The sequence below is a fragment of the Mya arenaria genome, chromosome 7, assembly GCF_026914265.1.
Source record: "Mya arenaria isolate MELC-2E11 chromosome 7, ASM2691426v1".
Classification (NCBI taxonomy): Eukaryota; Metazoa; Mollusca; class Bivalvia; order Myida; family Myidae; genus Mya; species Mya arenaria.
Window position 1 is genome coordinate 44,927,063 of NC_069128.1, and position 23,859 is coordinate 44,950,921.

Consider the following 23,859-nt stretch of genomic DNA (forward strand, 5'->3'; position numbering starts at 1 on the left):
ACCGTAGGTGATGCAGGTCACTAGAAAAGCGTCCAACCTAACAGTCCTGTTCAATAACCGTGGTTATCAGATCAGTTTGAGCTTCTTACATTAAATCTTGGGTTTCCGACATGATAGATGGGATCTGTGACATAATGGTTGGGGTCTCTGACATTATGGTTGGATCTCTTAACTGATAGGGTGGGTCTCTTACATGATGGCTGTGGTCTATGAAAAAGAAGTTGATTTCTCATACAAAATGGTTGTGGTCTCTGCCATAAACATTAGGGCCTCTCGCCTAAAAGTTCGAGTATCTGGCCTAAAAGTTGGAATCTCTGACATTATAGTCGTGGTTTCTTAAATGTTATCTTACAAAATAGTTCGGGTCTCCAACATAATAGTTATGGTGTTTGGCCTAAAAGTTTTAATGTCTGGCTTAAAAGTTAGGGTCTCTCAAGTGTTTTCTTGAGTAATATGTAGGGTCTTTTACGTAGTTTTTGGTGTCCCTCTCATTAACGTTGGGGTATCTGACATAATTTTACTTAAGATATTCATTTAATTACATATACTCTAGTTTCCTCCTATGCTCTTATTTCTTATCTGCTTACATGCACTCTATCTAGGTCATATGATATGGATACCCCTGGGTCATAACATAAGCCGCTTATCTTGTGCAAATATGGAAGATGGAAGCAACAGGTATGTATTTATATTATTTGCTAATTTAACATTCGCAATTTCGTTCAAGGATGTTACAATCACAGCAAATGCATATGTCATTATGCTTAAACTGCGGTATGACCTTTTTAAGTTTATATTTGTAAGGCTATACATTTTATGAGTTATGTTACAAACAGTGTCTTATATTTCATGCTGACTATATAAAAGCTTAATTTAAAACATTCAATGTTATATTAGCAATATGCTTCTGATAAGTAGAATTTCTAAGCTTTGTTTTGTTATGTCGGCTTTAAAATATATTGAACTATATTATGCCATTCAGACTTACCTTGTTCTTATTATGTCGGTTAAAGCACTGTATTAGGTTATACCGACTTACCTTAGTCTTGTCATGTCGGTAAATAAACTGTATCATGCAATACTGACTTACCCTAGTCTAGTTATGCCGGTTAATGAACTGTATTAGGCCATACCGACTTACCTTAGTTTTGTTATGTCGGTTAATGAACTGTAAAAGGTCATACTCACTAACCTTAGTCTCGTTATGGCGATTAATGAACTGTATAAGGCCATACCGACTTACCTTATTTCATTATGTCGGTAATTGAACTGTATTAGACTATACCGACTTACCTTATTTTGTTTTGTCGGTTAATGAACTGTATTAGACCATACCCACTTACCTTAGTCTCGTTATGTCGGTTAATGAACTGTTTTGGCCATACCCACTTACCTTAGTCTCGTTATGTCGGTTAATGAACTGTATAAGGCCATACCGACTTACCTTATTTTGTTATGTCGGTGCTACAACAAAATTAGACCATACCGACTCACCGTATTTTCTTTTGTTCGGTTAATGAACTGTATTAGGCCATACCGACTTACCTGAGTTTTGTTATGTCGGTTAATAAACTGTATTAGGCCATACCGACTTACATTCGTTTTGTTATGACGGTAAACGAACTGTATTAGGCCATACCGACATACCTGAGTCTTGTAATGTCGGTTATTGAACTGTAGTAGGCCCAAACCGACTAGCCTTATTTTGTTATGTCGGTTATTGAACTGTATTAGGCCATACCGACTTACCTTAGTTTTGTTATGTCGGTTATTGAACTGTATTAGGCCATACCGACTTACCTTAGTTTTTTCATGCCGGTTATTGAACTGTATTAGGCCATACCGACTTACCTTGGTTATGTAATGTCGGTTATTGAACTGTATTAGCCCATACCGACTGACATTGGTTTTGTAATATCGGTTATTGAACTGTATTAGGCCATACCGACTTACCTTAGACTTGTTATGCCGGTTATTGAACTGTATTAGGCCATACCTTAACTACCTATGTTTTGATGTCGATTAATGAGCTGTACTTGTCAATACCGATTTCATGTATTTTGAGTGTCAAATTCTAACCTATAGCTATCATTTCGGTAAAAAAGGCAACAAATCTCAAAATAAAAACATTATAATATTTAAACCAATCTACAGGGCAAGACAAAGAAAACAATTTTACACACAATAACAAACAAAATATTCAATTTAAACTTTTTGAGATATACACATATCAATCGGCGATATAACATTTGAAAATAAACAAAAAATCACATTCTACTTAAGATAGTACCTTTTAAGATGAGATAATGAATGGCTCGAGGATGTTCTTAAACTATTATATAGCTGGCATGCTGTTATAATGCTGAAAGAGATATAAAGAGGAGTTAAGGATATACAACCATAGGAGTTCGAAACTAATTTATTTTTAGTACATTTTTCACCTGCGTATATAAGGTAATTTGATGGCAACATGATGTAGTAAACACAGCTTATTTTTAGAGATCATTGGACATATAAAAACAAAACCGATTGTTTGCTGGGATATATACAGGAAACGATTCACTTATATAATACACCGACAAATTAGTTCATTCTATTACACTCCGGTGCAATACTGATGTAAATTTTTGTTTTTGGGGAGATATGCAAGTGATGAATTTAGTTTACTGGTTCAGAACGTACTGGACATGTACTCTTGCACTTTTAATGAAGCAATTTCTTTGGCAATGTCCGTGCACAGGATCGACGGGACAGATAATGATATTGCTTAAATAAGACTAATATTAATGAGAAATATCATCGCGGTTAGTAGTGACTAGTTACCATTCTGTATGGAAACTAAATATTAGTGTTAAGTATGTTGGCTGATTTCCGACATTACAAGTTTTCCCTTGCTCGCTGCAAAAAAGGAGAACAAACGAAAACGTATTAAGTGAAATTATTTAGCAAGTGATAAGACAAGCATGCGTCAAATGGCGAGTGTTCGTACCGCCAATTGGCGCATTGTTGCCTCGCCGGTTGACGCATTCTCGCCGCGTACAACTCTGCAGAGAGGGCGAAAATGACAGTTTTGAGAAAAATTATCGTTTTTGCATTTTCTGAACTTTCAACAATGATATATCCTTTACTGAAGATGTATCATTTTTTAAAATGTTTTCAATAGATTTCAAGATATTCGTCAACATTATTAGATTTAATGATATATTAGTGATACAGTTATGGCACATTTTAGTAATTTGAAGTCTTCCAGAACTGCAATATGTATTTAAAATGTAAAACAAACTCCACTCTCAACACAGTACATATATACTATATACAAAAACTAGGTATGTTAATCAAGGATTGTTAGGTACCGCCTCAGAACTGTCAGTAAAGTGTAATTTACTGGAGGTTAAAACGAATTTTAACAGTCTTATATTTTCGATATTCGTAATTCAAGTGACGATTTCATTTATCCAATCTATAGTCTTTCTCGCAAACGTTCTGTCTTGCATTTTTGCATTAAGTTTCTCTTAGATTGAAACAATATCCTATAGAAAAAAGCACTTCTTTTTTTAACTCACTGCGACTTTACATAACTAAAGTTTGTTAATTTGTAGATGTTATTACCTTTCGGTTGATGTTATCATTTTATATTTGAAAGCGAATAATATCATTCTTAATGTCAAGTAGACACTGAGGATCGAGGCATAAGTGTTAGCTTCGACTAACCATTATTGTTATTTTGAGGTGTTTTCTCGTGTCTTAGCATTTTATAATCAATATGTTAAAAATATCACATTTTGGAGTGTGTTTTAAATGATGACAAATCAGTGTAACAAAGCTAAAAGGGCGATCTCATTTAAACAAGGAAGTTGTTTGCATGCTGAGAACAATGCCAGTTGGTTTCTTTCTTTACAGGGCATAGGCTATGATGATTTGAAATCAAATCTATTCATTCGATTGTTTCATTTTTTTTATCAGTTTTGATCCAGTCCTTGAAATACGTTTCACTAATCTGTGACGACTGAATTGAATTTAAGTAATATAATTGCTGAACAACCGACGCCAAGGGCATGAAATATCGATAATTGATACTAAATGATAAAACTAAATAACTAAATACAAAATAACTAAATCATTTATATTTTCGAATAATCGAATAATGGCATAGGCAATGGAAAGCCAAAGGTATCATTCATTTACTCTTGATGATAAAGATATTACCTGTTTGCAAGTGCATTCATAATTATCGATTATTTGTAAGCATAGTTCAATTAGATTAAACTTGAATAATAATTCAGTTATTAATTCTATTATCTGAACACAGTGGTTCCCACATATCCATTTGTACATTATACATCTAGGTATGTTACTTGACTATCATTGTATGTCTTATTGTGTAAAAGGAGTCCGTCGGACTAATTGGATTTTGACTATTTATTTTAATCTGAATAAACTTAATACGTTATATTCGTACATATGTAGAAATAGATACGCGAGAAATTCAAAAAACCAAAACCTCGCATTTACACATTCCCATACACAATGCACGAATTGTTATACTATTTGCATTGTATTCGCCCATAAGCATACATATAACCACACGGTTTGAAAACATTCGAATCCCCTTATGCCTGTTCAATCGAACGAACACGCCATATTGCGTATGTGTTAATATGTGAAATGTTCTATTTTTTTAAACGAACTGATTCAGATGTACATTAATAAAAAAGAAACGGGTAGATTTCCCCGCCACTAAAACATATTTAACAACCATATTTAAATTATGCGCGAGATGCATTTTCATTCGATTAAACACGCGTTTGGTAATAACGTTATCAAGCTAAGATATTTAAGTATAGATATGATTTATGTTGCTGCCTTGTGAATTCTGTTAGTTTCCTTTTATTTTCTCTGTCCCTTGATCTCAATGCATTTACATACAATCAGCTTGCTATGAATACTTATCCGATACATGTTAAGGACAATATTAAATTTAAATCAGAACTGACCTAATCGATTAAAAGTATATTCAAAGTATAACCGACACTCTTTCATCATGCCATTGCCATACGTAGCATTCAACATCTAACTAATGGGTCGTTCGTTTCACAGTCCAATATTTAAAACGAAGGAAAGCGTATGAAGCCGTTATGATTTGCGATCGATACCGTGAGTGGTTCGGCGTTAAGGTCTAATAATAACTGTTTTCATAGAAAACGTAACTTGAAGTTAGCACACTCGTTGTTACTATATTGTATTCACATGATTCTTGATAATCATTTTAATATCCTTATTATTCTTCAGGGATACTTGTACTTAAATGGCGGCGATAACCTTCAAAAAATTAAATGAAAAATAAAAATCGGTGAAGTGTCAATGGCAATAATACAATTGATATACCAAAAACAATATCTAAAATCAAACTGTGACATTAAAGAACGTTTTGGTTTAATTCAATATATTTTATGCTTCCGTTAGCATTTAATATGGCATCAACGCAGATTCAGTGTGAAATATGCAGTAATGAAAATGCAGTTGGATTTTGCAAAAATTGTGGATACGTTGGTGAAATATGTGTTAATATTCACAAAACAGGAAATATATTTCAAACACATACTGTCATTATGCATGAGGCTCTGAAAAAGCATAATGATAGTTCAGAAATTACAAATGTCAAATTACGGGACATCACAGAAGACAGATGTAAGCAGCATCCGACTGAGAATGCTATATTTCTTTGTAAAATTCATGATTCCATGATATGTGGCCGATGTCTTCATTCTGAACATATTCCTTGTGCAAAAGAAGTTGTTGACTTATTGCATGAAGTAGTTAACATTGACTGCGAGAAAGTCAACACAATGATGGCATTGTTGATTGAGGTAAAAGATGAGATTCTGCTTTTGAAAAATCAAGCAGATCACAGTAAGGAGAGCTACAAGAATAATGCTGATAAATGTGTGCAAGAATGCATGGAATTAGGAAATAAGATTAAACAACGTGTAGATGAATTGACATTTGGCATTAGAGACAGAATAACGGAGAAACATAACGTAAACCTAACCACTCATTCCCATATAACAAAATTGTGTGATGAGAAAACCAAGTGGTGTGACGATAAAGAAAATAAAATTGACAATTTTGTTGACAATAATAAGGCTTGGCACTTGAACCTAATGCACAAACATTTTGAGAAAGAGGTGTCGGATGCCAGATCCCTCCTCAAAGAAATCAAACACAGACTTTCTTTCAAAGGGTTCGAGTTCAAAGAAAACAAAGCTATTCTTAAATGCATGTTTGAGGATTTGGAGGAAGTATGTGAATATCAAGAGGAAGTTACTGGGAGCGACGATGGAAATGCCAACGATGTTTGCGCATCCAACACCAAAATAAACAAGGTATCGAGTTTGATGTCGGTTGCTTAATGAAAGTTAACCGTAACATTTATTTCCGGTCACATGTCGCTTTTATCCAACATGTACGTTGATCATCAACATTAGTTTTTCCTAACTGTTAAATTTCAATTATCTTTCGCATAATGTTTTATGTATTAATGAATTTTGACTATAATACATAGCATTTTTCAAGATAAAATCATCATTATACCTAGTCTGTCCGATTGGAAAATTATTGGTAAAACTGGCATCATTTTAAAAAACCCATATACTGTTCTTCATTTTGATGTTTGATTTCAGACTCGGCGAGAGCTCACTGCACTGTTGAGACAAGTTAAGCAAGACTTAGATCAATCAGAAAAGGTTTGTAAAAGTGGAACACGGTATTGTAATAATACTTATTTGAAAAATTACAGAAACAAGCTCAGAAGCCAAAAGTTTTAACATAACCCAATTTAATGGCACAGGGTCAACGCAAAAAAGTTGTTAGGTACCGCCTTGGATCGGTTAGTAACATAATAATTAATATAATGGTATATATTAGTTATTCTTGCTCAAGGTTACATTTGTATACAGCAATCAGTTCGAGCTATTATTATTTTCTAAATCATTGCGCCGCTTATACTTGATTTTGTGGCACACTGTTGATGAAATTCAATAGAATAAAAGTAGAGCATACACGAAATAAAGAAAACGCCAACAACATTAACTAGATTGTTTTATTAGCTGCAATTGTAGTTTATACATTTGATGTAGTTTTAGTTATATAGAGAGTTTGTTTTCAGAAGTTATATGTATATAAAACATAGTTTACTTATTTTGAAGATTAGTATTATCTAAATGGAACGTTAATCCTTCGTCTAATTTGTTTTTGCCTGTGTTTAACAATAAAAACTAATTAACGAGGTATTTGGCGCTGTATTGAACTGTCATTACTACTACCTATCGGTTTCTTTTAATTAAAGACGGGGAAGGTTTCCCGTCTTTATTTGTTGCTGAAACTGGTTTCTGGTCTTCAGAATTATATATATATATATAGGATATGATGACAGAAATCGTTGTAAATACTAATAGTCAATTGAGCTAAGAATTACACTATTGACAGACAAAGAATGCACTTCGTGATGAACTGAAGCAAGTAAAACTGTACAAAGTTAGTGCAAAAAAGGTGAGAAAAGTTATTTAAACATAGGTATGAATCTTTGTGTACAAATATACATAGAAAACACGAATAATCAAACCGTGTACATTAGTTATTGCAATGAAACAAATTTATTTACCTTTATTATACCTTTGGTTTAGTCAATTTTTCATATATTCTCAATTTTAGTATTACCCTGAGTTTATGTTTACTGACAATGTTACCCAAACCGTTAACTACATAATCTTTTATGTCGTTTTTATGATTTTAGAAAATGAAGATGCTCGATCAAGAAATAATGAAAGCAGAACAGGACAAACATGCATCTGAAAAGGTAATTAAAACAGTTCTATACCAACCTTAATACCGATAAACAAGATAACATTTGAAACAATAGAAATTATTGATGATACTTTATTGCGCACAGATACTTGAGTAGAGCTGGGAAATTAAATGATGGGAACATAATCCAATGTCTATTATTTTTTTTAGAAATGTATACGTATAACTATTACATATATATAAGAATATTCATACACGTATAAAAGACAGGGACTGTATGCTGAGCTGTCAAATATAACCAAGGTTATTTGTAAAAGTAGAGACCTTAACATGCATGTTTTATAAATCGTATCTTCGATATACCGGGATAGTACTTGTAGTAAAACACAATAATCCTGTCAATAGCAATTGTCGGTATATGTGTTATCATTATTTTATATTCACTGAACATTATTTGAATTATCGTTTCATTTGTATGACTCTCATTGCAATTAGATGCTACTAGTGAAACAAAATATTATAGTTCGGAAAATGTGAGACAAACATGTATACGTTGTGGCGTGCGGAACACATTCTGTTGCGTACAATTTTACACTGATAATATTGTTTACCAACACATATGAAAAGGTGCATAGTTATCTTTTATAATAAAGTCACAAGGTCATGTCTGCAGGTTGTGTTTCTGTACGATAACATATTCAATATAAGCCTTTACTTATAACTTTGACCAAGTGATGTGATAGCTTCATCAGTGGCTTTAAGTCTTAGAACGGTATACATAATTAACGTAACTGCATGTTCTGACGTACGTTTGAATTTATGGGTTCTTTCATAATGGAATGGAAACTAAAACCAAAATATTATTATGTATAAGCTTTAACGGCAACCATATGATAACGCCCTGATTAAGGCTTTTAGCAAAACCTGCGACATTTGTACGGATATTTTTGTACTATATTTTAATAAATAATAATGATGATTCATAATCCTTCACAGTAAACGATAAAAAGTATGTATCTTTGTTCGAATATACTGTTTCTTCAGATGTTTTTTTAACCTTCTATTGCCATGGAACCCCTAAGCGCGAAACTGTCTGAAGGATTGGGGTTCGATCATTCAAGCGGTGGCATATACGCGGTAGAAAGCGCACATGTTTGTGACTTGAAGGGAGGTTGGGGTTCAAACTCACGAGCAGTTTTATAAACATGATATTAGGTCCGCTAAGTTTTGTGTTATGATAGATATGTTTGAGGTTCAACCCTTCGGCGATAACATAGTCGAGATAACTTGTGCACTGTATTTTGTGTTATTTTTGGGAGATTGTGAATTCAGACCTGTAAGGGAGAAAATTTGCGTGTTACTTAGAAACAATAGTTCAATCGAAACTAAACCACACTGAGCTTCTTTAACAGTCATCTTTAAAAAAAAAATAACAGCACAACAATGACACGTTTGTTTAAGAATGTATTTGGTTTTCTAGATGCTGTCAATACATGACTTGTTCAACTTCGTTTGCGCAGTTTCAAAACCAGACATTGACTTCTATGTCATGAAATAATTAACCACAAATCGCATACTATTTCACAATGAATGTTTATAAACTAAACTATATAATATTTGTCTTGTTGTTTCAAATTGCTGTATTATTCAGAACAAATATATAATGCAACTTTGTAAAGAACGTAACTAATACGTTTTATAAAATCGAGACGCCATCACTTAAATTTTACGAATATATCGATGTTTATATATGTTTAATATATTACAATTTGTTCCGAACTTTAACTTTAATCTGTACATATTTCAGTTGGCATTGTCTTATCTTGTGATCTATTTTAAGCATTCTTAGCCAGCTAAACTGTGTTTCCATTTGCCACAAATGTTCAAAAGATTAATTTATAATAATACATGCATATAATTTACAACGATTGTGGGGAAAGCTATGATAACTACACTAAGACAATCACGTTGGCACGATATTGCGCGAGATTGCGCTTTAGTGCTGTGGGGGAACCGGAGTACCTGTAGAAAACCCTGTTGTTTGGCTTGGTGACCACTAATCAAAGGATTCAAAAACAGGGATATTGAAAAACAAGCTGAAATATTTATGCACGTCTTAGTTTTGTCGAGAAACTAGCTCAATGAATTAAAGTTTAATTGTATACAATTAGATATATATCATTATTCATAGTGAAATCTGAAAAGGTAAGATATCAATAAGAGTATAAGAGTGTTTATTTGTTTTAAATAGATGCATATAAATAAATATCGTTGAAGAAAACTAAATTAATCGGGCTAAATAAATTATATCCAAGGTAATCACTTGTCTGGTATAAATAAAAAAGAAAATTCTAGTAACTAAATCAAATGTGAAAGAAAATTATCAAATGTGTTTAGACAAGAAAGAAGTTATATGATGAATTTAAACAAAAAAAAAAACATGACCTAGATGAATTTAAAAAGATAAGACCTTCACATACATGTTTGTTGAATCAGATCACAGACAGGGCGAGTACTTTCAGAAAATCACTAACAATAGTCATGGCAACGGTTAATGTATGAATAAGTGTTATCATTGATATAAATTTAAAAAAAAACACGAATGATTTTGTTCCATTTAAATATGTGTAATTTGCCATAAGCTGCGAAACAAGAAAGTTGACCATCATAATTCGGAAAAGGTGTGACAAGCATATCTATAAACTTAAGGATTGATCACATAGTTTCGTAGTTTATGTAATGCAATGAAAGTCATTCTGCAAATAGAATATTCTCAATTGTTACTAAATGTTTAATGTCATTCAATAAACGTTAGTTTTTATTTATCAAGGATGCTATTTTCATTTATTTAATAATTCGTAAATGGAGTGTTTCGCACGTTATGAGTCCAAAGCAATGTGGGACAGTTTAATCACAAGCTGATGCCTACATTGCATATCCAATATATATGTTTACCAAAAAAAAAACGGTTAAGATTGCATTGCGAAATGAATTGCATATGCCTCAGAGCTATAAATACACGTTTCGATAACATATCCAATCTGATCATTAAAACAATTATGTCAAAAGAAACCCCAAACTTACTAAAAAGTGAAAACTAAAACGTGTAACTTGTATAGTTTAATCATTCCAAGTTCATATGGAATAAATAATTAAAAACATCAAAGAGTATATAAACATTTATTCGATTTTGTTAAAAAACAACGTTGATTGATAAAAGACGTCGGACCGGAAAAGGGGTCATTCCCTTGATGGTTTGATCGACACAAACGTCGCACCACTTGCCGCGGAATTAGAAGCTATTCCTTTCTCAATGCGTTTGCAAGCTCATTTCGATGGGTTGGGTAATGTTTTCGTAAACGACGTCCTATTTATCACAAATATGTTTAAGAGGGTTTAAATCCGGTGCCTTTATTGGCGATTCTATTATATTAATAGTTGTACGTGAGACGACCATTGAGATGCTGGCCGGGCGTTGTCGTGCTGACAGTTAAGACGTTGACGTCGCATCGAATATACACAGGCCGAAATAGTTCGTCAATATATAGACTGGCGATCACATTACCTTTAAGTACGATGAGTTCTGACCGAAAACTATGGTTTATGGCACTCGTCAACATCTCTCCTCCACCCACTCGATATCGATCAGTTTTCAGAATGATATTCCTGTTGAATCGTTCCCTACGTCGACGATATACTCGGCCAACAGTGTGGAACAAAGAAAAGCGTGATTCATCACTGAACACAAAATTGTCTAATCACGCCTTTAAAGATGATTCTGAGCCGAATGACGCATTGCTCTTTAATGACGTTCCGAAAGAATGGGTCATCGATTAAGGCGATGGCAGCTAATTTGATAGTCACAGAGACGTCTAAACACAGTTTTTCGATGTATCGACCTACCACAAGTTCCGACGGTCCGATATCGGACGCTTGTGCCGTAAAAAAGCGTTTGTGCAAATGAGGTTGACGTATGTATATGTTGACCTGAGCTAGGTCGTTAATTACTAAAAAAGTGTCTTTTTATTGTAACGAAAGAGAAGCCATTCCTGAACATTAACATAAAACGGTAAAAAGTATGCATATCCGTTCTAATTCAGTAATGTTTACGTAATAGCAATTGTGATTTCTTACTTCTACGGTAATGAAGTCAAAATATAATTATTTACACAATGGCTTTACGATGATGAGTACTTTCTGATATTAAAAAAAAATACTACATTTATAAAACACATGTAATAAACATAAAAGGCGGACAATTGGCCACAAACTCGAGACTTTTACAAGAAAATCAAAAAATTGCTTAACATTATGAGCCTGTTTTCTAGCCACTAACACACATTTCCGATGTCAAAACAGCTGTATAAATAAGTAATGTCTTCGTTCACATACCCTACAGATACTGCTGCCTTTGTAACACGTGAACCTACCTCACCTGTCATTATCCAGACTTGTTGTTGGGCTAGTCGGACAAGGATAATGCAAAAGTGCATTTTGAAACGTATTATCGTCCCTGTTTTTGGATGTTAAGTTGTAATTTTGTGATGGTATAATCAATCAAGGTCTAATATTGATTTTAAAACATTCCGTTACGGTCACTTTTTACTCATTTTGGACATATACAATGTTAACACGAACTTGAGTGTGGAATGCTTTCAAAAAAAAAGAAAAAAAGAAGAGGAATCTAGCATCTCCGGACAACCTCGGCACCCCGGTCAAGCGTATAGTCCCACACAACCCCTCTCCGGACAGCTCCCAGTTTTCCAGCATGGCGTACACTGGGCCTCAAGGTTGGTTCAGCCTCTGAACATGTCAAACTCAACTGCAATGAACTCATTTCAATCTCAAACAGCGGCTTATTTACCCCCACCGCCCCCTCAGTACAATATGCAACAGCTACCCGCAGTACCTTATATTTGAGCGGTTTAACTCCTACTCGATTATTTCCGCGACACACTCCATATTGCCGATGCTCATGAGACATCAAAATCGATCGAGCCCACCGAATTGGTAAATATGACTTCCAAAAAACGACCCACTGTCGCAATGTTCAATCATTTCCCGGACAAGGTCCTTGTGAAACAGCAATTCTGTGACATGGATGCACAAAATGGTTTCAATGCCTCGGCCGGCGGTGATAACTCCACTCGGATCCGCTGTTGTGAACAGTTTCATCCAGAAATCAAAGAGCGCCGGAAGTTCCTTCGATGATCAAGGCCCGTCAGGACTGCAAAACGGCGCACCTGTTATATGAAAAATCTTTTTATTAAGAACAAAATGTACACGGTTGAAACTATCCGTACTTCGGGCTTTAGCTAGGATCTTGGCCAACTATCTTTTTTAGTTTGGAATGTCCAAAGCATTAAAGCAAAACTTTATTCACGATTCAGATTTTTTAAACTTTGTGTCTAATAACGACTTACTTTTAATTACTGAGACTTGAAACTCTAAAATAACTAATGTATCTATTGAAGGTTTTGATTACTTTATCTGCCCAAGACCAAAATTCATTTCAAAAGCTAAGCACCTCAGTGGGGGTGTTACTGTTTATATTAAAGAATGCTACAAAAATACATTGAACTTATCGACCTATGTGATCAAAGTTAAATTTGGTTTAAATGTAAAAAAGAATTGATAAAATCAATCCGTGATGCTTACTTTTGGGTAAGTTAAATTCCTCCACACGATTCTTCTGTTTATAGAAATGTTAACTTCACATTGTTTGAATTGATTTTTTCGATCAGCTTAACTCATGTATTCGTAAATACACGAGTCTCGGCGATGTTTTTTTTTTACCTAAATTCTCGCAAATAACATAAATTTTGAAAACACATCAAAAAGTTCAGCAATTCTGCTTAGTCATCAACTTATTTATCTGAAAATTTGTTTTTTGATCATTTTTCAAATATTTCAAATGAAGCTGAGGGTCAATTTAACATTAGAAACCATATATATATCGAGAGACGAAACTCTCTCCATTGCTTTTCTCGACTGGGAAATATATATAGAAGAAATTGTCAAAACCATAAAGTCGCTGAAGCGGCACAAAGCCTGCGATTTCGATAGAAATGTTGCGGATTTTTGTATTGACAGTAACGATTGTTTTTCGCCTTATATTTGTACTCTGTTTAACTATATATATGATAATTGTGTTTATCCGAAATGCTGGACTAAAGGCGTAATTGTCCCATTTTTTTAAAAGGGAGATACTACTAATCCGGCAAATTATAGAGGCATTACTCTAGTGAATGTATTCACTAATATTAAGAAATCGAATTAACAAATGGTGTGAAATGATAATCAATTTGGTCTTAGAGATGGTCACTCTACAGCTGATGCAATTTTCATAATTCTCGCTTCTATACAAAAAATCATTAACAAAGGTTCAAAACAGTTCAGCGCTTTCACAGATTACCAAACAGCTTTTGACACAGTTAATAGAGATGGATTATGGGTAAAATTGATTCAATCAGGTATCAAATGTAAAATGATCAACATGATTAAGTGTATATATAGCGACATTAAATCTTGTATACAAATAGCTAGAGACAATAGCTATTCTCAAATGTTTTATGTTACAGTCGGTCTGAAACAGTGGGAGCCATTATCTCTTCTTTTATTTGTATTATTTATAAATGATATATATGATATCGATGAAAATGTTAATTTTAACTCACTCTGTACTAAAGACCTTGAACTGTTATCTATGTATATGATACTATTTGCTGATGATATTGTGCCTTTTACTGCTGATGCAGCCAGTCTCCAAGCTCAAATTAACTCTATTTATCATTACTCTATCAAATGGGGTTTGAAAATGAATATTAACAATACAAAAGTGTGTAAATTCGAAAATAGGAAGCAATAAAGAAATATTGAGTTTTTTTTATAAATAATTAGAATTTTAAAGTTATTGATAATTTTACGTACTTAGGTATTAATTTTATGTATTCAGGCAATATATCTAGTGCTGTTAAGATTTTACATGGTCAAGCCGTTAGGGCATATAATAGTCTCCTGATGTTGTTCGATCGAGTCAAATTAGATTTTAAAACCAAGTTATCGTTGTTCAATACTATGATTGTGCCTATTCTTGTATACGTGTAAGAAGTCTTGGGAGTTTATAATTTTAAAGAAGTTGATAAACTGCAAATTCGTCTTTAAAGCATTTACTTTGTGCCAAAAAACAAACTCCGAAATAATTATAATGTATACGGTCAATTTGGAGAAATACCATTATATATCGTTTGCAAGGAAAGGCTAATCAAATTCTGGTTAAAGATTATAAAAAATGATGACTCTCCAATGAATTATATGTATCTCGATCAGTGTAATAATATAAATGACCCTTGCTTGGCGACTAAGATGAAATATATTATAAATTATTTAGGATTAAATTTTCCGAATACTTTCCTTTAATAAAAGCCACACTCCGTGACCAGTTTATCCAAGATTGGCGCGGATCGATAAAATAGCATGACTAAATTAGAAACATATTGCTCATTGAAAACAAAGTTTGAATACGAAGAATATCTTGATAGAATTGAAAATGATAACTAATGCAAACATTTATTTCCATGAGGGTGTGTGCTTACAAGTGAGAAATCGAAGCCGGTAGATATACCGGTATTGCAAGGGAAAACAAACTTTGCAAAACTGTAACGCTAATTATATAAAAAATGAATACCTTTTTATATTATGCTGTAGTAAATTTAGACTCTTACGCTTATAATATCTAGGTAAAATATCATGTTTAAACGTCTTATGTTAAGCAAAAGACAAACTAAGATAGCAATCTACATAAATGAAGCCATGAGTTTAAGAAAGACTTTCCTTTGTACAATAGTAATGCTTTTTATGTTAACCTCTGTTTATATATGTTTTTTCCTTCTTAATGTTGAACAATTTATATTGTCATATTTAATTACATAATGCATATTTATTATTATTCCATTACTCTTTATAGTTGATTAATGTTTATGCCATAGTTATGTTGTGTATGGCTAAAGACTATTCTATTCTTTTGAAACTTCAACCAGATAAATGCGTATGCGAGAAAGTCAGCACACTGGTCCTTGGGTAACTTAATGTATGTTTGAGGACAAAACATAGACATGCTTGTAAGCAGGTCCCTACATTTTGTATTAAATAGTTATAGTTATGATTACAAGCGTTAAATACAGCATCATAATTTCTTGTGGTTTCAGCTATTTATATATATATAAGGTAGCGTACCAGTGAAGGTGTTAAAGGAAGGGTTGGTGTTTAACCCAAGAAAGGTTAAAAAGGCGTGTAAGGTAGCGCACGGATGTAGGTTGTTGTAGGAAGGTTTGTTGATTTTTCCCACGAGAGGTTAAAAGTCGTGTAAGGTAGCGCACCGATGTAGGTTGTTGAAAGAACGTTTTGGTGTTTTAAAATGGGAGAGGTTTAAAACGGTATGAAAGGTAGCGCACCGGCGAAGGAATTGAAGGAAATTTTGGTGTTGTAATCAACGAGAGGTTAAAAGCTATGAAAGGTAGCGCACCGTTGTAGGTATTGAAGGATTGTTTGGTGTTTTAACCAACGAGAATTAAAAGGGCGTGTAAGGTGGCGCACCGATGTAGGATGTTACAGGAAGATTAGGTGCTTGAAACCTCGAAAGAGTGCAAAATCGTAATAGTTATGATATTTTTTTGTTGGCATGTTGGGGGTTCCAACTCCGGGCGTGATTATGTTCAATTAATCGCATTTGTATGTGAAATTGTGGGAAGGCAAGAGGTTCGAACGCCCTGAGAGAAACATAGACATGCAAGTTTTTGCATTAGTTGTTGTGTCATTGTAAAGAGGTTTTGGGCTTAGAACCTCCTAACCAGAATTAAGGTAGGTATTAGGCGCATTGGCGTGTGTGGTATTTAGGGATCTTTGCTTTTCGAACCCAGAGCGACATTATAGGCGTGTTATAAAGCGCACTGGTTTTTGGATAAATATTGCTTTATTGGTTAAGTACATATTCAAATCGAATAAATATTTATTTTTCTATTCCGCATAAATTGATTAAAATGCGTTGCATGTACGTACCATATATGAATAGTTCTAGTCATCTAAAGATTGTCTGTTTTAAGGAAATAGCAGTAATCAAAGCACAGCTTTCACACATGAAGGACAGTATCAAATGTAAGTTATCCTTCAATAACAACGTATTGTACAGGTATCAAAGTATTAATAATTGGACACTACATTGTAGAAAATATAGTGGTATGTATCATTCATTTCATAAATTGTTTGCGAATATTATGTTTAATGTTAACTGGTATGTATTGTTCCTTATATGATTAATATAATCTAAGTTTAAAGCAAGAGTCGATGTGTATATTACCTTCCGGGACGAATTGTTAATGTGTGATCAAATATGTTATGGAGGAAACAAAAATGGTAGTTTTGCTTTTAAGGGACTCAACCAGCTGGAACAGTTGAGATCAAGACCAGCGAAGATAACTACGGTTTTCCTTTCATCACTTTGAGTTTTACATTCCCGGATGGCATTCAGACGGTAATTAATTAGAATCAATTTCTCATTTATAGTCACGTGTATAAAGCTTACAATTACTTGCCAAAACCGTTTAGTACTGTAAGAATATATGATCGTATAAGGGTGAACATTACGTTTTGGCGAAATACTGCCATTATGTGAGTATAGTGAGTTCTATTTAATAAACATTTACTATATAATAAAATTTGATGTTGTTTTTTTCAATTCAATACAATAATTAGATATATACATTTGTAATTGTAACTGCATTTGGTATAGAAAAAAACACGGTGTTTAAATAAAACTGCACTCTATTCACTAAACTTAAAGTTGTAATTGTTAAAATAGTTTGTCCATGGACATATAGGCTAGTTAACTTTATTTTGGAAACTGAAGAAAACTTGTATGAAATAAACCAAGTCATGTGTTTCGTGTACATATACTTGTATATCAATATAATTCAACCTGAATGCATACATACGCGATGTATTTTATAACTTTAACGGTAAATATCAGAAACTGAAGTAGTAGCATTTTACTGCAACTCTTCGTTTTGTTATTCATATTTATATTTCTCATTTTTAAGATTTCGTGGTGGGAATGCTTTCAATGTACATACGGTGATAAATGTTATTAATTTGACCTCTAAACATCATTCATTTTTTTATATTATATATAAGCTTTTCGTTTACGTTGTTTCCGAAACATTCCTCTTTGCAGGCCAGGCCAGAGGTTATAATGGTAGATTAGATAGCAGGCAAAATCGGTCGCTAAGGAAATGTCCTTATGCATATCAAATGAAGACAGTGAGGAAAACACTGTATTTTAATACTTAACTTATAGTATTTTTAATTCAATTCAATTTGAATGTGTGCATGATTTCAATATACAAAACATTAAAACCATGTGATGCAAGTAGGCTTATAATATTCACTGTGAAGCAAACACAGTTCGATCGACGTGTGTTTTAAAATGTACTTTAATAATGACAGGGCTGTTTTGTAGGGCTATATGTGCTTAAGTGAAATAGAACATGTCATGTACAAAGAAAACATTTCCAATAAGATAGCGGAGTTACTGGCAAAGAATCATCTCTCATACGATATAATTTATAGCAAACAGGACATTAGATCTAAAGTTATTTATAAGTTATATCCATGGGGCAATCGATTTTTGCCTAGTATATATATTTATACGTGTTACATGCTATACCTTATTTCCCATTTTATTAACAACTATGATTGTTTTGTTTAAAGGAGATAATATAATTGCTCTTCCTGATGGTCAGATTAATGAAAATTCCCCCGCAAGTTTTATAAAAAATAAAACAGAACTGCTTTTACATCATTGTCAGGTTTTTCAGTAATTCAAGCGTGTAATCATATCGAACCAGATTTTAAATCAGTTGTAATTACTTCCGTTTGAAAAACAACATCAACTTAATTTGTCTTTTAAACAATTGATTCATGCAAATAAAAATGATCTTAAATAAGTATTGAATAAAGATTCGTTTTGGAAAAAGACTAACCATTTATACGGAAAATGGCCATCTAATATTTTGAACGCTTTTTCGTTTCGGTACAAAATATTGGACGAAATATTTTGTTCGAACATAAATTCAATGCTGTAGAACGTATTTACGATGTTTTCAAACTGTTTGGCTTTGTTAAACAAATTTCCGGAGAAATGTACATAATAATTATCTAATACAATTGAAAAGTATTCACACATCATATCAATAATAAAGTATGGTCTTCACCCCATTTTGGAAAGAACCAGTCTACAAGCGAGGAAGAATTTTTTTTTCAAATGACTGTGTTTCAAAAGATTTAAAGCAACAGGTTTATCAAAAAATATAGAACATGATATAAAATACCGATAAAACTACAAAGAAGATCATGACAGTATAAATAGAAAATTGATTTTGAGTTTAGTGTAAGACTGTATTTTATTTCAATTATGAGACTATTCTTTTCTATCTAACTGGTAAAAATATGACCTAACAATGAAATCACCAACTATCTCCTAAACGTTCCATATTTTTGTGTACCGTAATAGTATGTAGTTGTAACTGAGTAACACAAAATAAATGAGTTCTAGCATTTTCATGCAGTTTTGTTGGATTTTAATAATAAATAAACTTTTTCTTTCAGACGGTAGCTTTATTATCCCTTCTAGCATGTACCATATAAATTCTGGTTTGGTCACATGGAGCGTTTTCATATATATTTAAACATTTGTAATATATATATTTTTTAAACGAATTGCAATCTTCATCGAAATAGATACATTCTGTATTATATTAAACACAATGTGTTGAATTCTGATTAGTATATATATCTTTTTAAAACAAAGATTTACATATATTGTCTTACACATTTGAAATCTGATGTAAATTTACATCTATGTCAGCTTGGCAACACAACATATTTATATGCATACATACTGCATCAAACCTCTCAGTATTTTAATCACATAGTATTCTGTAGTGAATTAATAAATATTTCTTTAATGATTATCGATGAAAGATTGGGTTTTGTCAGTGAAATAACGTCAATGAAAATATTCATTTGAAATTTTCATTGCAAAATAAGGAGTGCAAATATCAACTCTCATAATTATTTTTAAAATCCTTTGTAGTTACTTGTCCTTGATCAAAACAGAACATTTCACATTGAATCACAAAATGTTGGCAAAAAATGTTTAAAATTTAAAGAAATGTTTATGAATTTAAATATATATATATGGGAATTAACAACTGATCGTGTATTACCGGTAATCCCGTTTTTCAAACATTTTCTTGATATTGAAGCTGAATGTTCGAACATTTGCTTTCATACCAAACAAATTACAGACAAAAACAACTGTTCGAACATAAATATAATTTAATAGCATCGTTCAAGTGTATTTTGAACTGTTTGTCGTTGATATACGTAAAACGAGCCTTCCTGAATATTCACACAACAACTTACAGATAATCTGATATTTTTTCCCCACCCATGCCTCAAAAATTGTCAACAAACTAGCGTGTCATTCATTCTTTACCTGGAAAACAAACCTGTTTTCAAGCGAAACAGACTGGTCTCTGGCAGGAAGACAACTTAATATTCTTGTAACATGAAACACGGTCTAAAACTAAAAAAAAAATCCAATGATTATTCGCATTTGTTTTGCCTACATATTTGACCTTCCAAATATCCATTCATTAAATTGCGGCGTAGTAATTTCGTTATTTATTCATGCACCGCTTGAAATAAAAGTGTTGCACTTATAAAACTTCATTGATTTCTGTTCATAAAAGCTTTGCACCAAAAAAACGAGCGAATAATAAACTATGAGAATGAATAGCAGGGAACTTTTTTCTCACAAACCGGAAATAGAAAAGTTGACAGCTATAAATTTGCGTGTGGGGCGCCGCACGGGTATCGGCGTAAATAACACCCTTTAAAAAACTAATAGAACTCCAAAAGTAAGCATAATAGAAAAAAAAAATGTTTATTTCAGTGTAAGATCGTAAGCTTCGCCACTCTTGACAATATGATTTTCTATGACACTCGTGAAACAAAATACGATCTTACACTGAAATAAACAGATATCCTTCATATCTTTCTTTTCATTATCCCATATATACATAAAAGGAATTGTAGTTACCGGAGGCCGTAGATTACAATAAAATATATGTTATGTTATGTAATAAAAGGAAATATTTAAACCTAAACCATTAGGTTGTACCTTTACATTTAAATTGACAACACAATGATCAGATATAATACCAGGCTCCATAACTTCAAAAGATATGAAACATTTAAAAAGCTGTCTCTTTATAAGACATAATAAACAACAGTTCAACTGTGCAATTTAACACTTGTATGATTACCTACAAGGCTATCTTTCCCACATCTACCATTTACATTTCTCGTTCCTGTAGATTTACACAATTCTAACGAGAATGTTCCATATTCATTTACAGTTTATCTTGACTTTGCCTAAAAATACATTCATCTGCTATATTGTCATCAGGTAACATATTATGCAGATATACACTTTCATTCTCAACATAATCTTGTCTCTGCCCATCCCTTGTATTAAAATCACCACATATCAAGTAAGTACATGATTCATCATACTTATTTTGTAAATATAACATGTCATTTAACAATACATTAAACTTCATTTGTTCAACAAACGATTCACTACTTCTACCTTGAGGAATATTGTACAATAAACACAATAAAATATCATTTTCATGTTAAAACAACACACTACTCAATTTCAACCATTGTATACAGTCATCTGTACTTTTGACAAATTATACATGTTTAGACAGTTTTTCATGTAAATGAATTATAATAATCCCACCATTACCTCTTTCAGCACATTTTATTTTGTTTTTTCTAATTAATATAAAAGGAATAAAATGTTCAACTTCATAGTCACAGTAATCATTTAAACAAGTCTTAGTGAAAAGCAAAATTATCAAGTCCTTCATTTCGGATAATTCTAATTTATTATAACTTTTCCCTATTAACCCTTGAACATTCAATAAACAAAACTTGACCCCAATATTGACATCATCGCTGTCCCATTTCTGTTTCTGTTCCTGTCTTCCATTAGACGTCTGTGGTAGGCTGTTCTGTTCTGTCGTTCCATCCTCAGTCGATCTCTGGGATCCCATCGAGAACCTCGGTCTGGACCTGAATTATGATTCCCCCCTGATCTATTTTTAGCGTAAGTCTGCTTGCATTTGCCTCGTGAATTTCCTGACACCGTCTGTTGTAAAGTTCTCCTCGATTCAGTTTGACTTGATTGTTTTTTGTGTCATTTTTTATTGGCTCAACAGTATTAATATTTTCACTCTGTTGTATTGGATATTCTTCAGTTACGGATTTTTATTACAAACTTCAGGCAAAAGTTTATTTGTGTTCGTTTGTTTCGTTAATGGTTGATCACGTGACCACCGCATCACGTGCTATTGTGTTTACACTATTTGAACCCTCCAAATTATACAAGACTCTAACCCCAAACACTTCGTTCTTGTAGTCCTAGTAACCCTCCTGATCGTTTCTCTTCTCATCAACTACAGTTTCTGTGAATACACTCTGTTTTGTTTACTATCATGTGCACTCACACAATCGCGAATGTGTCCAAGATCCTCAATTCTATCCGTGTTGAGTATTTTATACAAGTCTTTTCACATGTCGAGCACCACCTGAGCATCAATAGTAAGTTAAGCTGGATACCTGAGTTGTACCTCTTTCTTCCCTGCTCTTGCTTCTCTAGCCCCGCAGATTTATACAATTCTGACCTTGCCATCGAAATTTCTTTTGGATACTGTCTGTCTATACCGAAAGATGTTCCTTTATATATTAACCGGAAATGAATTATCACATTTCTCCATCGGACCAAATCATTAGTGACATATATACACTGAGCAAAACTATGATAAGAATCTACCATATACGCTTTCATCATTGAGCTTTGTAATGCATAGTAACAATTTGATTTGTATACGCTAATTAAATTAAAACTGTGTAATCTCTTTGAAGAAATGTTATATGATTATTTTTGCATGTTCTTTCTTTAAAAAACAACTTAAATCTTTTCAGAACTTAACTCATTCCAAGAACGCAAAACCTGTTTTAATACTCATGATTTAGATTTTAATGTCATTTTCATATATATTTTTTTATATTCTTCCGCTATCCGTCGCCTTGTTGACACGCACAGGGATTATAAAATCCTCAAAAGCAAACTTTCAGAACATAAATCTGAAAAATGCTTATATTAAAATCATAGTTGTGCTACTTTAATTTATACTCAATGGTATATGTTCTTCTATTTAGTTGCATCTATTCCATAACGTATTACACAACGTTTGTCTTCCCCACTTACAGACGCGCCATCCGTCCCCGGGAAACCCGATCAAAGGCGGCACATTCACAGGACAATTGGCTCGCAACAATGAGGGCCTGCTGATATGTAGAATGCTAAAGGCGGCATTTAGGAGAGGGGTACTGTTCAACTTGGGGAAGGAAGGAGAAGTAGTTCTGGATGGCGTATCATTGTATACTAATAAACCGTTTTCAGATATGGGGTAAGATAATCATACATCTATAATAACAGTCAGATAAATGTGTCCATGAGAGGAACGGTGTTAACAATTTAATGTACATTCAAATATATTCTGATTAAATAAATGTAACATAAGAAACGAAGTAGTCTGGAGAGGCCATTCTTGATACGTTTTACTTTTTCAGGCCAAGACACAGCTTGCAATATCGGTGAGTTAAGTATAATAGCTATTTATATATATCAGTGAAAAAAGGGCACGGAAAATACTATATTGATCTTTAACTGCAAACTCAGGAGGTCTAATATTAACTAGAATATCTTCTTTTTAAGAAGATTGCTTTTTTCTACATTTAATCTAAACTAAATAAGTCACTTATAACTTTGAATCTAAAAATTGTGACAAAAAATATGGATCTTAAAAAAAAGAATGTATTTGTTCTAAAAAAATGTTTTAGAAAAATATTTCAACTTATCAG